The sequence below is a fragment of the Nipponia nippon genome, unplaced genomic scaffold (assembly GCF_047370975.1).
Source record: "Nipponia nippon isolate SJK-2023a ecotype South Korea unplaced genomic scaffold, ASM4737097v1 scaffold_6, whole genome shotgun sequence".
NCBI classification, from domain to species: domain Eukaryota; kingdom Metazoa; phylum Chordata; class Aves; order Pelecaniformes; family Threskiornithidae; genus Nipponia; species Nipponia nippon.
In genome coordinates this window covers 22631165-22644212 of record NW_028262380.1, presented here as the reverse complement: position 1 = coordinate 22644212, position 13048 = coordinate 22631165, and the positions used below count along the sequence as shown (strand labels likewise).

At 35.9% G+C, this 13048-nt stretch overlaps 1 long non-coding RNA gene across 2 annotated transcripts in view; it reads left to right on the top strand.

Moving 5' to 3' along the window:
- Positions 1-13048, top strand: part of LOC148051382 (uncharacterized) — a 104669-nt gene that overhangs the window by 73800 nt on the left and 17821 nt on the right. Inside the window, exon 4 of one of the 2 annotated variants that reach the window (XR_015699481.1) lies at positions 8938-8958. The exons of the other annotated variant lie outside the window; for it this stretch is intronic. This is a non-coding gene — a long non-coding RNA (uncharacterized LOC148051382). Of the gene's footprint in view, positions 1-8937; positions 8959-13048 lie in introns of those variants that run through there. 2 annotated transcript variants of the gene reach the window in all.

The window sequence follows — 13048 nt, the reverse complement described above, 5'->3', positions numbered from 1 at the left end:
GACTTCTGTTAAAAAAACAATATTAGGAAAATATTTTTGTACTAAATTCTGAGTCAGATGCCTAAGTTTTGGAATCAACTAGAGCTCCATTTAGCTTTTTCTACATAATGTGGATGGCTTCACATGCTGACTTCACATTAATTCAAGACACCTCTCTTTGTGAGCAATTTGGAGACTTGTTTCTAAATCAACAAGTTTTGAATCAATATGTTTTCCTGAACGCTGTTTGCTTGTTTGAAGTGGTTCTCTGAGCCACCAGCTTTTTATCACTTTATCTAGGGATAAGGCTCTGAAAAATTCTCATGCCAAACAGAAGCAGGGTCCTAACTTTAAAAAAGATGGATCAAAGAAGATCACTGATTGTATGCTACTACAGAACCAGTGTCTACATTTCTGTGGACTGGATTAAGGATTTGAACTATATCTAATATTCCAAGTGATATATAGTCCTGCATTTTGAGAACAGGGTGAAGTTGTTAGCTTTAGGCCTTTGGCAAAATCCACAGAACGACTCCTTTCTCGAAAGGAATTACTGAGACATCAGTGTACTACAAATTTCTTCATTAGAAGAAAGACTCTATTAATAGCCAAACTCTGCTACTGAGTTGCCCTTTACTCAATATGAAGTGATTGCAGAGAGAGGCTCTACTTAAAGTGAAAATTAGCCTGGCCCACCTTGTGCCCACTAGCAAAATAAGTTGCTCTTCTCTGATCAACTGTGTTTCTCTTTCACTCAGCTAAAGAGAAAACTTCAGCATATGAAGGGAAACGAAGCAATGATGAAACTTATCCTCATTGGGGAAATATCTATATGCTAATAAGAAAAGTTGAAACAAAAGTGACAATTAGAAAATAAAACAGACTTGTCTTCAGGGATGTTACCTCTTTTCCATAAGAATGAGTTAGAAAAGTGTTTGAATAATAGGGGGATGAAAGGGAGTTGCACTACACATACCACATTAATTTCAGAGGCTAATTTGCAGCTAGTGAAAGAAAGATACATTCACAAAAACTGTAGGTGAACCATTTATTTCATACATCATTTACTTTGCTTTTCACAGGATCAGTTTAAAATCCATTTGAATAATTTTAAATACATATGATTTTTTTTCTTAATTCTTCCTCCTTTTTTTGGCATTAGACTTCTTAAAACCACTTGGTGAAAAAGGTGAATAGCCTGTTGGAATGTAATATAACAACAACATGCATAGGCCACTGAATAAATCTGTTATGCATTCTTTCTGTGCTTAAATCTAACGCTGTCCAGGCCCAAAGTTTAGTTGGCAGAAAGCAAGATATATACAGATGTGCCATCCTGGATTGAATTATAACAGACAGCTGCGCCCATTAGCTACTGCCTATCTGCTAAAATGTATAATAACTAATTATATATAACTAATTATTTGAAGGTTTTTCAGTCCTTCTCAGCGCAAAGTAAAAACCTTCAGTGGGGGTAATTTTTACTTTGCCTTGAAACAGAATAAACTACACACAATAGTTCAGAATCCTGTTCATTTCTGAGATATTTGTATTGTTTATGCTGACAGTTTATGCTACATATACCAGAAAATACAATCAAAACATTGTGCAAAATAAACTCTTAAACATTTAAGTAGACTAAATATGAATGAAATTAAGAACAATGCCCAGTGTACTCAGTTCTGGCTACTCTCAGAAGTTTAGCTGTCTTTGCCCTGTTTTCTGTTTCCAGACATGAGTATCTGGGAATCTGAGGATTTTACGTTATAAGTGAAGAAACTATGACTGAAAAGCTCATGCACGCTAAACCATTCAAACTTGATAAATAGACACCATTGAACTCCATTACTGAGACAGTGGATGGAAATAATAAATAAAATAAGAGACAACACTACACACATTATCAATATTGCAAAATCCACTTATTCCTGGAACAGTTATCAAAAATATTATGATACCTTCAGTTTGATTTTGGAAAATAGTAAAGATGTAAGATGGAGGAAGATAGTATCCCTTTAATGAAGTATATTAAATTGATTCTGTTTAAATTATATAAAAGAATAAATAAAGGTCTGGTTCTAAGCTTCTCACTTTAAGAGAGGGAAAAAATTTGGGTCTGTGAATGTGGATGATTTATGAAATTTCTCTAGATCGAAATCACAAATACCTTTGGAGCTTGAATCCCATGTAAGGGAAAAAACCTTCTTAAAAGACTTCCTAGGAGTACAACAGACAGTAAGTTTTTTTCAGCCAAAGAATTTGTATATTTTTTAGATGTGTCAATAAATAGCGAATAAGGAAAGAAAAATCAGACATTGTCTGATCAAGTTGGTGTGGAATTAAAAATTACCTAGTTTTGGCCCCAGCAAAGCAAATTCCATGCTTTAGGTTTCAAACAATGATTTGAATGTATTTCTTTAATTATCTTTTTGTTTCTCAGTACCCGAATGAATAATTAAAAGCTTCTGATAATTAGCAATAAATTTAATTAAATGAGATTTCCTGAGTTGAGATTGTTTACCTTGTGACAGATGGCAGTGGTGGCCAGAGTCAACACAGAGCCCAGGTCACCAGGCAAATCCATAGTATTGAAGCAAGACCAAGGACAAACCAGGAACATGAATCAGGATCAGCTCCAATGACTGTGACCAGGACCAGAAACAGGCTGATTGCTAGGGAGGTTGATGGGGGCGGGGAGGGCTGAGGCCACACTGGGACATCGGCCTGTACATTGGGGTCAGGATTGGGCCCGGTGAGGGGAACCAGTGTCAGACATAGCCCTGGGGTGGCTGAGGCAGGGTTGGGGGGGTGGAAGAAAGACTGAGGCCAGGCCAGGACATCAGTGTGCAGGTTGGGCCTGGCTCGGGGGGCAGGGCGGGCCTGTGGTGGAGCTGTCCGTTTTGTCAATCCTTTGTCAGTTGAGGGGAAACTAGCTGGGAACCAGTGAGAAGGAGAGGTCTGTGACTGGAAAACATAGAAAATAATCTCTAAATGGATCCCAACACTGAAGAAGAAGGGACCTCCCCTTCAGGATGTTGACAATTCACTGTGATTCCAACTCTTCTCTGCTTAAGGAAGACTGGTGGCATTGACCTAAGGACCTACTTTATAGGGATGAGCGTAACAGCAGAGGAAAGGTATTTTTAAGTTTTCTTATACAGCAATTAAAGTTACTATTATTAATGAGGCTTTCTGTATTCATTTAGACGATGATTGCTGGTATTATTATTGCTTATTTTATTCTGATTAGATTGCTCAGTTTTTATGAACAAAAATTCTTGGCTATATGTATATATATTTAAAATATTTATGATGCATTTCCTTTTGCTCATACTAAGATTTTGATCTTAGGGATGCTTTTCTGTACTTTTGATCAAACTTCTTTCCATTCTCTGAACCTTTTCCATTTTTATTTTATTCTTACTGAGGAGAGTGAAACAGAATTTGACATCGTACTCAAAATGTAGGAGAATACTGGATCTGCACAGTGAAAAAAATATGACATTTTCTGTTCTTTTTTTACTAACTCCTAATATCCTGATTTGCTTTTATGACCACTACTGAATATCAAGCTAATGTTTTTTATGATACCTGCTTTTGTAACCCCAAACCATGCGTCTGAGGGGTTGATTGTCAGCTTAGAGCTGATCATTTTTTATGAGAAGTTACAATGGTTTATTAAATTCCTTATTAGAATTGTAAAGACAATTATTAGTGCCTTTAATCTTATATTTATTCATATTGAACTTCACCTGCCATTTTAGTACCTAGTTTCTGTAAGATCCTTCTGCAATTACGCACAATCAGCCTTTATCCTTACTATCTGGAATAAACTCCTGTCACCAGCAAACTTTGTTACTTTGCTTCTTGCCCATTTGCTAAGCTGTATATGAATATTTTCACAGGTCATGTCACTGTAACTCACCACCACCAGCTCAGTGTAGGCCACCAGTAGTTGACCTCTCTTTCCTGTGAGAACTAACTTTTCCTACTTTCATTTCCTATCTTTCTGGAAACAATTTAACCTTGCACAGCTTTTTTATGCCATTGCTGCCCAGTTTCTTTAAAAGCATTTGGCAAAAAACTTTTCAAAGCCTTTGGAAACCAAATATGACTTTATCCATTAGATTACCTTTATCTTAAAGGATCTTTGAGGAAGCAATTTGATTTTCATTAATGTTCACCAACAGCCATAAGGTACTCATGAAATTTTCTGATGATAGAAAATTGGAAGTTGTCATCAATACAAAAGAAGTTCAGAATATCTGATAGGAAGAATTAGATGACCTTAAAAATGGGATGAAATATGAGTGATCATACATTTATGTATCAATAAAAATAATTTCTCTTAAAAACTGGGATTTTTCTACTCAAAAACATCCAAAGTGGAGGAAATGAACATTCTAAGCAATTACAGAATGACTAGAGTTTCCAAGGGGGAAGGGGGCGAGGTGAGGGGTGGAACACATCAAAGGCTCTATCTGAAAAGGTATTTCTGTTACGGAAAAGGAAGTAGTAATGACATTTTACAAGGCATTGGGAAAATCCTCTATAGAATCTTTTGCACAGGTCTGGACATCTTTTTTAAGATCAGATGTACAGAAAAGTTAAGATGACCAGAAGGATGGAAACTTTATTTTATGGAAGGAAACTCAATGAGCATAGTCTATTTGGTAAAGTTAAGCCTGGGAGAGGATATGTTTGCTTTCTAGAAATAAACACCAGAGAAAAGGATGACTTAAGCTAAAAGACAATGTTTGCACAAGAACAAACAGGTATAAACTCTCTGTGACTAAATTTAGGTTATCAGTTACAGGAATATTTCTAAGGATGAGAGAAATGAATATTGAAAAGACTGTGAATGGGATTATTTCACGAAATCTTTTGAGACAGCAGGGCCCATAGTCTATTACAAGAAAATGTCTGCAGTCAAATGATATCTATGACCTTTGAGTGAAGTATGTGCCTTCTTCTTCCTCCCCTTTTTTAATTTTTTTTTTCTTTCTCATAAAGGTTTGCATATATTTGCTTAGGCATATACTTTTGGTTCAATGAAGCACAATGATAAGGAAACCTGGAGTGACCCATATTGTGATTCAGCTTTAGAGTATGTTCTATAACTATAAAATCACAGTTTACTGAGATGCCCTAAGGTCATAGGAGAGAATGATGAAGAAGCTCAGCAGCCCACCAACGTGTGAAGGTAACTATCTAGCAGTGGAGAACCTTCTGTATGATGTGTTAATTCATTCTCAATAATAAGACGAACAGAGTTTGAATTAGGCTATCAAAAACATTGTACAAAATTGAAATCCTAAAGAAACAGGAAATACAAATGTATCCGTAATCAGGAGGAGAGCATATAAACCACCAGGAATAGCATAAGTGAAGTTTTTTTAAAATGAGGAAGTCAGAATATTGTTGATCAGAAACAAGTCTTTTCTTTTAGTTGCTCAAATGAATATAGACATAATGTACTTGCAGGAGAATTTTGACTTTGCGATAGGTTGTATAATAGTTACCAGTTATAATATAATCACCATAACATGAGAATCTTGAACTTTTTCCAAATAGCACTTTACTTCAGCCTTTGCATGCAGCTTATTGTATTTGTTCATTTATGTTTCTTTTTACACATTGCTGAGGATACCACTTACAAGTCACTCAGAGGAAACATTTAATTCAAACTTGAGGTTTGCGTGGACAAAGAGGCTAAGTGGAATTTAACACAAAATGGCATTTTGCCACTTACAAAGAATACAGAGGACAGAAGGAAGGTTAGTCACATTAAGAAACAACAAGGAAAGAACCTTTGGTCTTGTACCCTCTGCCATAAGTGAAGAAAAAAAAAAATATGAACTGAAGAAACACTTTTCTCCTCATTGCCCTTCACATCATCTCTTTCTTGTAAACTTTCATCTTTAACATTTTTCCAAGAACATTGGGTTATAAGGGTTTTCCAGAACTTTACGGTGAACAGCAGAAACCTAAATAAAAACCTGGATTTTTCCAACTTCTTCCTCTGCTAGCTTGAAGGCTGTTAGTCGTGCTTTGCCTTTCAATGAGAGCAGTGGCAAAAGGAGCATCATGCAGAACAGGAATGTAATGATGGAGCCTGACTGCGTCTGTTCAACATGCTGTGCTGAGCACCCTTTGCCGTTTCAATGTGTGTCCTCCATTTTTTCTCAGAATTTTTACATTTTTAATAAAAAAAACTCGTATCCATTTTTCCACATTAACATTTTTATTTCAAGAATGTGTTGCATGTGGGTATCCAACAGATGTGTAATGTTCCTAAAATCCTTTGAAATTATTGAAACATTAAGAAACACCACTGCACTTGAGAAAATATTTTATATAGAATGATGATTGCTAAAGCACTAAAAGTAGTAAGTAATTTTATAAAATTTAAAAGAGAACAAGGTGAGGGACAAATATCTGTGACCTCTGCCTTTTCTTAGCTGATGTATACAATGACAAGATTCAGGACACAACTACCTTTTATTGATCTTAGAAAGGATTTGTAAATAAGGGGAGAGGTGAACGCTCTTATCTCTAAGAGAGGAGAAGCAGCGTTGCCTGAGATCCAGTTAGGGGTGAATGCTTGTTATATGACTCTTATTAATACTTATATTATGATGCCACCATAAAAAGAGGCCAGCTGTGTAAGAGATATGTAGTACAAATAGAAGGAAAAATCAGTCCCAGATTAGAACCTATAAATAAGATACAGTCAATGGCTTGTTCTGGAGGGTAACAGATAAAGGTAAAACATGCAAAGTTGTGCATAGTCTAATTAAAGGGGTCATAATTTGAATTAGAAATAATAAAATTCTAAACTAAGTATCAGGGAGGAAAACATCCTAAATGTGTGGTATAGCAATATAATACACTCCCCAGTTAGAATGCATGCAAAGGTACCTAATATAGAAATGCAAATTACTCTGTATAGTAGGAAACACATGACCATCCTTTCTAGATGAACAACTTTCAGTGAACATGACAAATATTTCTCATGCAACTACGTGGCTGCAGTATGCAATGAGAAGAAACTACAGTGACCACACAGAGCAGTCATAAGTCTTAGTTACTCCACCCCTGCTCCCAATGAATTGTCTGTGTGCCTGCAAATTTCATGCACCTTCTGCAAGGTATTACCATCATTCTGAAGGTTATCATTATTGGGCCCACAATAAACACATCGTGTTTGGAAATTCCACCTTAGACTTTATTCTTCATATCTCTATTTAAATATTGGTTGCTTTTCCAATATGTGCGCTTTTTGGATGGTTCTCCTGGAAATAGCTCCTTTACAGCCAGAATAGCTCCTTTGCAGCTCTGGTAGTTATACCATTTTACATCAGCAGAAAGAACTAAGTAACTTTTACAACTTGGTTAAGTATCTAGTTTGCATGAGTCTTGTCCTTTGCTTTCTCAGCTGTAGAAAAGTCTTGTTCAGTAAAAATATGCTTTTAATAAACTGATCGTGGAGTTATTCTAACAGTTAAAAAATAGTTTTCCCTTAAAAGGAAGGGAAGAAAACAGTGGTGCTGTATTCTCTCTCTCTCTATTTTCTTCCTATTATTTTATAGGGCTTGATTGTATGGCATTTTTATGTACTTTCTAGCAGAAGGATTGTGTCTTTGTAGTTTGGGTATCAGTGCCCAAATAAGACTGGAGTGTGTTTCCTATAAAAATAAATTGCATTAGGAAATATCAAGAACATATGTAATCAATTTCATTTCCAGCTAGAAACCAGCCTATTACAAAGCCCACAGATCTTCTCTAGCTTGGCAAAGATCTAAGTATTTTCACTAATTCTCATGTAGCTGGGAGACAATATTTGAATACTGAGCATATATGCAGTCTAATTCAGTCAACTCTCTTGCTTTCTTGCAACATAATTGACAGAGGGCTGTGAGGAGGAAAATTTTTGTATGAAGATTGTTATAACTTAATGAACCTTGTGAGTTTGATGTGCTGAAGCTGAAAAAGGGTGTATTTGAATGTGAAGAGATGGGAAATAAAGTACGAGGTTTTGAAATTTTCTAAGCTGTCTCAGCAAAAGGCAATGATGTGCCGTCAAATAACTGTTTCTTCAGGCAAATGGTGAAGGGGGTTATCTCAAACCTAAGTAGAAAAAAATCTTAATTTTCTCCAGTCTTTTATTTTTGCAGAGTATTTTGCGAGATAAAGACTGGTGGCCCCTTTCTAAATATTCAAGTTCCTATCGTTGCTACATTGAAAACTATTTTGTTCTATAGAAAAGGCTTCAGTGACTCATTTCTTGTCCATATTGTTGACTCATAAGCTCTGATCTTTTTAAAGGAAATTGGCCTGTTCCATGTCTCTTCCTTGTTTACCTCTTTGGAAAATAATAATAGAAATATTAAATTGTATATTTTATGTAGGAACTGAAATACAAGAAGTGTAATCTGAATCTGTTATAATACTTGTATCAAAACGATAGTTCATTCCAAGAAGATAGGTTGGGGATCAAAGCCTGCTCTTATTGCAGCTCTGCCTAAATGAACAGTTTCAAACTTCTGCCAGCTCTACCTTGCTATGCTACCAACAAAGACTACTGAGGAGATCAGCAATGTATTTAGGTAATTTGGGCTCCTAGACACAGAAAAAAATGATCATTTTACTATGATATTTGTGTGTGCCTATTCCCTTTCAATACTGCTTGTGTTCATTTGTAGGATAGGATGTTCTCTTCTACACCCAGTGGAGTGTAGAAAATTCAGTTGGCAATCTTTTCCTGATCCCTGGAGCTCATGGCACACAGGAGGAGTAATCTGCAAATCCTGTTCCTACCAAAATTCATTTAAGGGAAAAATACTCAGTAGATTGTGGGATCATGACTTTTGTATAATGCATTGTCAACAGCAGCTTGAATGGGACTGTAGCACATTTTGACATCTAATTTGTATCTCTTCCTCTCCCTTTTTCTAGATAATCTGCATCACACAGAGGAAAAATATTGTTTCTTTGAGAGGCAGGGGATTGCAGTTCCTGCTGAGTTTACAACTAATAGGTGTTGTAAGCTATTGCCTTAGAGCGTGACAGTGCTGATTAGAAATATCTTCCCTCTGAGAAGAGGAACGACTCCCATATTCCACTGACTTTCAAACCCAGCAAGAACATAAAGCCAGGAGCTATGGTTTCTTTCATATTTACCTCTGTCTTTGTCTTCATTTAATAACACTTTCATTCCACATAGAGAACACCCCTTTTAGGGTTTCTGAGCTATTGCTATAAAGAATGCAGAAAATCCTAAGAAGAATTTGTGAAAAAAAATTGGACATGGGAACCTCAAAGATAAATGAATTATTAAAAGTTTCAGCTATTAAAAATAAAGTGAAAAGGAAATACAATCAGCAATGATTTAGGATTGGAAGGACAGGAAGAAGTGGCATTAGGATAAAGCTGGTCACTTTAATTTGTCACAAGGAAAGAGTACTTATGAATGGGGGAGTTATGCCTTCCTCTCTCCCCATGTTTTGCCTGTTGCCCTCTTCCATCAACACTAATGTTTTGTGGCTGTGCAGTGAGATGGATAAGGGAACTGATGTAGCTAAAAAATAATCTTTTGTCAATGTGTTGGTGTAACAACCAAAATGTAAACACTAGCTCATGAAAATCTAATAAAGTGCATTTAAAAAAATGTTTCTGTTCAGCAATGGGTAGACCTCAGTTGCAGCCCTTCAATCCGTAAGGAATGCAGCAGTTCAAAATTAACAGTAGAAATTGAATATGGTTCAGAGAAGAGAAGCAAACATGATGAAAGGTTTGAATAATTGAACCTGGAAAGAATGGTTAAAACAGAGCTGTTTTTGTTTGGCCTGAAGAAAAGTATGTTAGGGAGAGATGTAATAACGATCTACGCAAATGTGAAGGGACATAATAAAGGTGAAAGGATCAATTATTTTCAACAGCCAACAAGTATAGAATAAGCAGTAATGGTTCTTAAGCAGCAGGAACAAAAAATACTAATAGCATTTAATAACCTTTGATGTGTTCAAAATGCAGGGCAAACACTAATTTTCACAATATTTCTCTGTATGAAGTGAATATTATCAATGCCTTTTAAAGATGCTGAGGTAAAAATGTTTGCTGACTTTCCCTGGTTCAATTAACGAAAGGCCTAGACTTATATCTGAAAGGGTTTGTATTTGTTTGCATGACTGATATATTAGTAGGTGCTCAAGATTGAATCCAAAAAGGGACTGACCATTCCTGAATGCTGGGTCAAACACCTAGGCTACATGTACACTGAAAGGAAACAACAAGCACTTCACAATGGAAAGGAAAGGGAAGGGAAAGGGAAAGGGAAAGGGAAAGGGAAAGGGAAAGGGAAAGGGAAAGGGAAAGGGAAAGGGAAAGGGAAAGGGAAAGGGAAAGGGAAAGGGAAAGGGAAAGGGAAGGCAAGGCAAGGCAAGGCAAGGGACCCACTGTCTAGAAAAAAAGATGGCCTAGAGTTACAGTCCATAGAAACAATATTAAAACCAAGGACTTTCTTGAATTTCATCTCTCTTAGGGACTCAGTAACTTTACTAGGGCTGCTCAGAGGCACTATTTTAGGTTGACAGCACAGAGTCATTCCCTAAAGGTGAATTCTTTGGAATTTGAGCCTTAAAGGACTTAAGTCATTCCATTTGAATTTATTCTTCAAAGAATGCACAATTAGTTTTTTGTGACGATTTATGTTCAGGAAAAAACTTAAAATATTTAGGGACATGCATATTATAAGGCATATATGCCAGTATTTAAAGATATTTTCATATTTGGACTAAAAGTTTGTCTCAAATGAGGTCAAAATCTTGCTGTTGTCTTCAAAGGTGCTAGGAGTTAATTTTCATGTTTCATGTTGTCTTAATCAGTCTAAATAATGTCAATAAAGCCATTTTGTAGGGAATCGTGTAGGGTCCACGGAAATGTGTTACATGCTTTACAGCCATGCAAGAAAGTAAGTTGCTAGTTTGAAGCGCTTTCAGTTTAATTAGACAATTTGCATAAAGAAGGGAAAGGGAAAAAAAAAAAGGATAAGACAGAATTATTTTCCTTTTTCCCCTTTTTTTAATATTTGACTCTTAGTTGTTTGCTTTCACTTAGCTACCTTAGAATGATACAATTTGCAGGGGTTTTTTTCTTCAGTTGATAACAAAATAACAATATATTCTGACCCCATCTCATTGCACAGTTTCAGGAGTCTTAAAGTCCATTAAGGTAACTTTATCTTCAGCTGATTATCATTCTCTCTGCATTATTATTTCCCCAACCTATGCTCCTTACCTCAGCATGCTTCAATTTAAAGTTGCTCTCATTATATCTGTCAGTATGCCTTGTCAGGAACTGTTCTGTCAGGCCACCTGATTAGGATTTTTTATAGATTAGACTAAAAAGATGTTCCATTAACCCACTTGATGAAGAAATTCAGATTTTTCTCACATGTGCATCCCCTGGATGGAGTGCCAGTGCATTAAGTGAGAATTAGGATATTGTGAAAAAAAGACTAGCCTAATTTTCCCTACTCTTTTAATCTCTGTAAATTCTCTTAGTACTTTTCACCGTGGTATCCACCCTTGTGCCAAGAAACTGCTTGAATTCTTGCAGCATAGGACTCCTAGGACCTTTAAGCAACAGCTTAAAGAGAACTGCAGACAACTGCATTTGCCCAGGTTATCAGTTCTAACTCCATTAAAAAAGCAAAGAGGATGTAGCTTTTTTAATTCTTAATACACAACTGGAAGTTAAGTTTACTAGGAGAAAAAAAAGAAGGTTTTTATTACATAAATACACCTCTGATTTGAACTGTTTGAAACTTTTTATTTCACGGAGGGTACTCAGAAACTTAACGTAGCCACATTCACATACCTGATATTCCTATATTATGACATAACTTGTTTTGTTAACTATATAGCATTGGTCCTGTAGGTTGTAGGGTGGTTTCAGTATTAAGCATGAATTCTGGAGAACCTGCTTTGGACAGACATTTTTTTTATGACCTGTAAAAATATGGTAAGTGACTGAAATTCTAGCCAGTTAAATATTTGAAAGATATGCTCAGGAAATTTTTGGTTGTATGGCTTTAATTCCACAATATGGGAAGTCACAGCTAAAGACCATCTGCTGTAGCAGATAACAATGCACTGATGCTGTCAAATCTCATGAGCAAAACAGGATTGCTACCCTGTAGCACACTAGAGGAAAGCAGATGCAGTGAATCTGTCTATCATCTGTGGTGTTTACAACCACTTGCCTGCTGAAAAGAATTGAACTAATTTCTTTCTTTAGAAGCCACAAAAGTTGAGTCCTCCAATGTCAAATCACCAGATGACTCCATTGTTGTGATGTCATCTAGCCAGCATGGTCTTTTCATTCAAGAAACCTTTTATAAACAAGTTAAGTAAACACTACTAATGCTTATTAAAAATACCTCTTCCTGAACCCCTCTTCTGCTCTCCTCTTCCCGGTTGTATACTTGTTTATACAGTGTTCATTAATCAATTCAAATTATTTGCAAGCTGAAATTCCAAGCTTCATTAATACTATCGACAAATCTTTACTTACAGAAAGGATGGCTCCTACTCACCCTGGCAAAGCATATCCTTATCTCTTTCGTACTGTGATAAACATCTGGAAGGATTTGGCCACAGCATTACTACCAGTAATTCTTTATCATTTAAAACCCTCATAGAGAATGATTTGTAAAGCCTATCTTTTCCATTTTTTCCAATGACGTAGAATTATTGGACTGTAGCAGTTTTGCCTCTGTAGTAGATTCAGCTTCCGAATTCTTTAAATCAAAAAGGTCGATAGCTTTCTGTCATAGTGAAAAATAACTCTTTTTCAAAAAAATTAAAGACTGGGAAACTTTATCTTTAAATATCTGTTCTAATAAGTGAAAATTTCACATGTCTAAACATATCAACTGTGAAGTTTATTAACAGTATTTTAAGAATCAGTATTTATTGAGAAGGAGAAAAATCAACTGAAGTATAAAAGAACAACTTTGTGAGAAAAAACCAGTATTTTCTTTCTCTTCAAAATTTCCCTTCATATT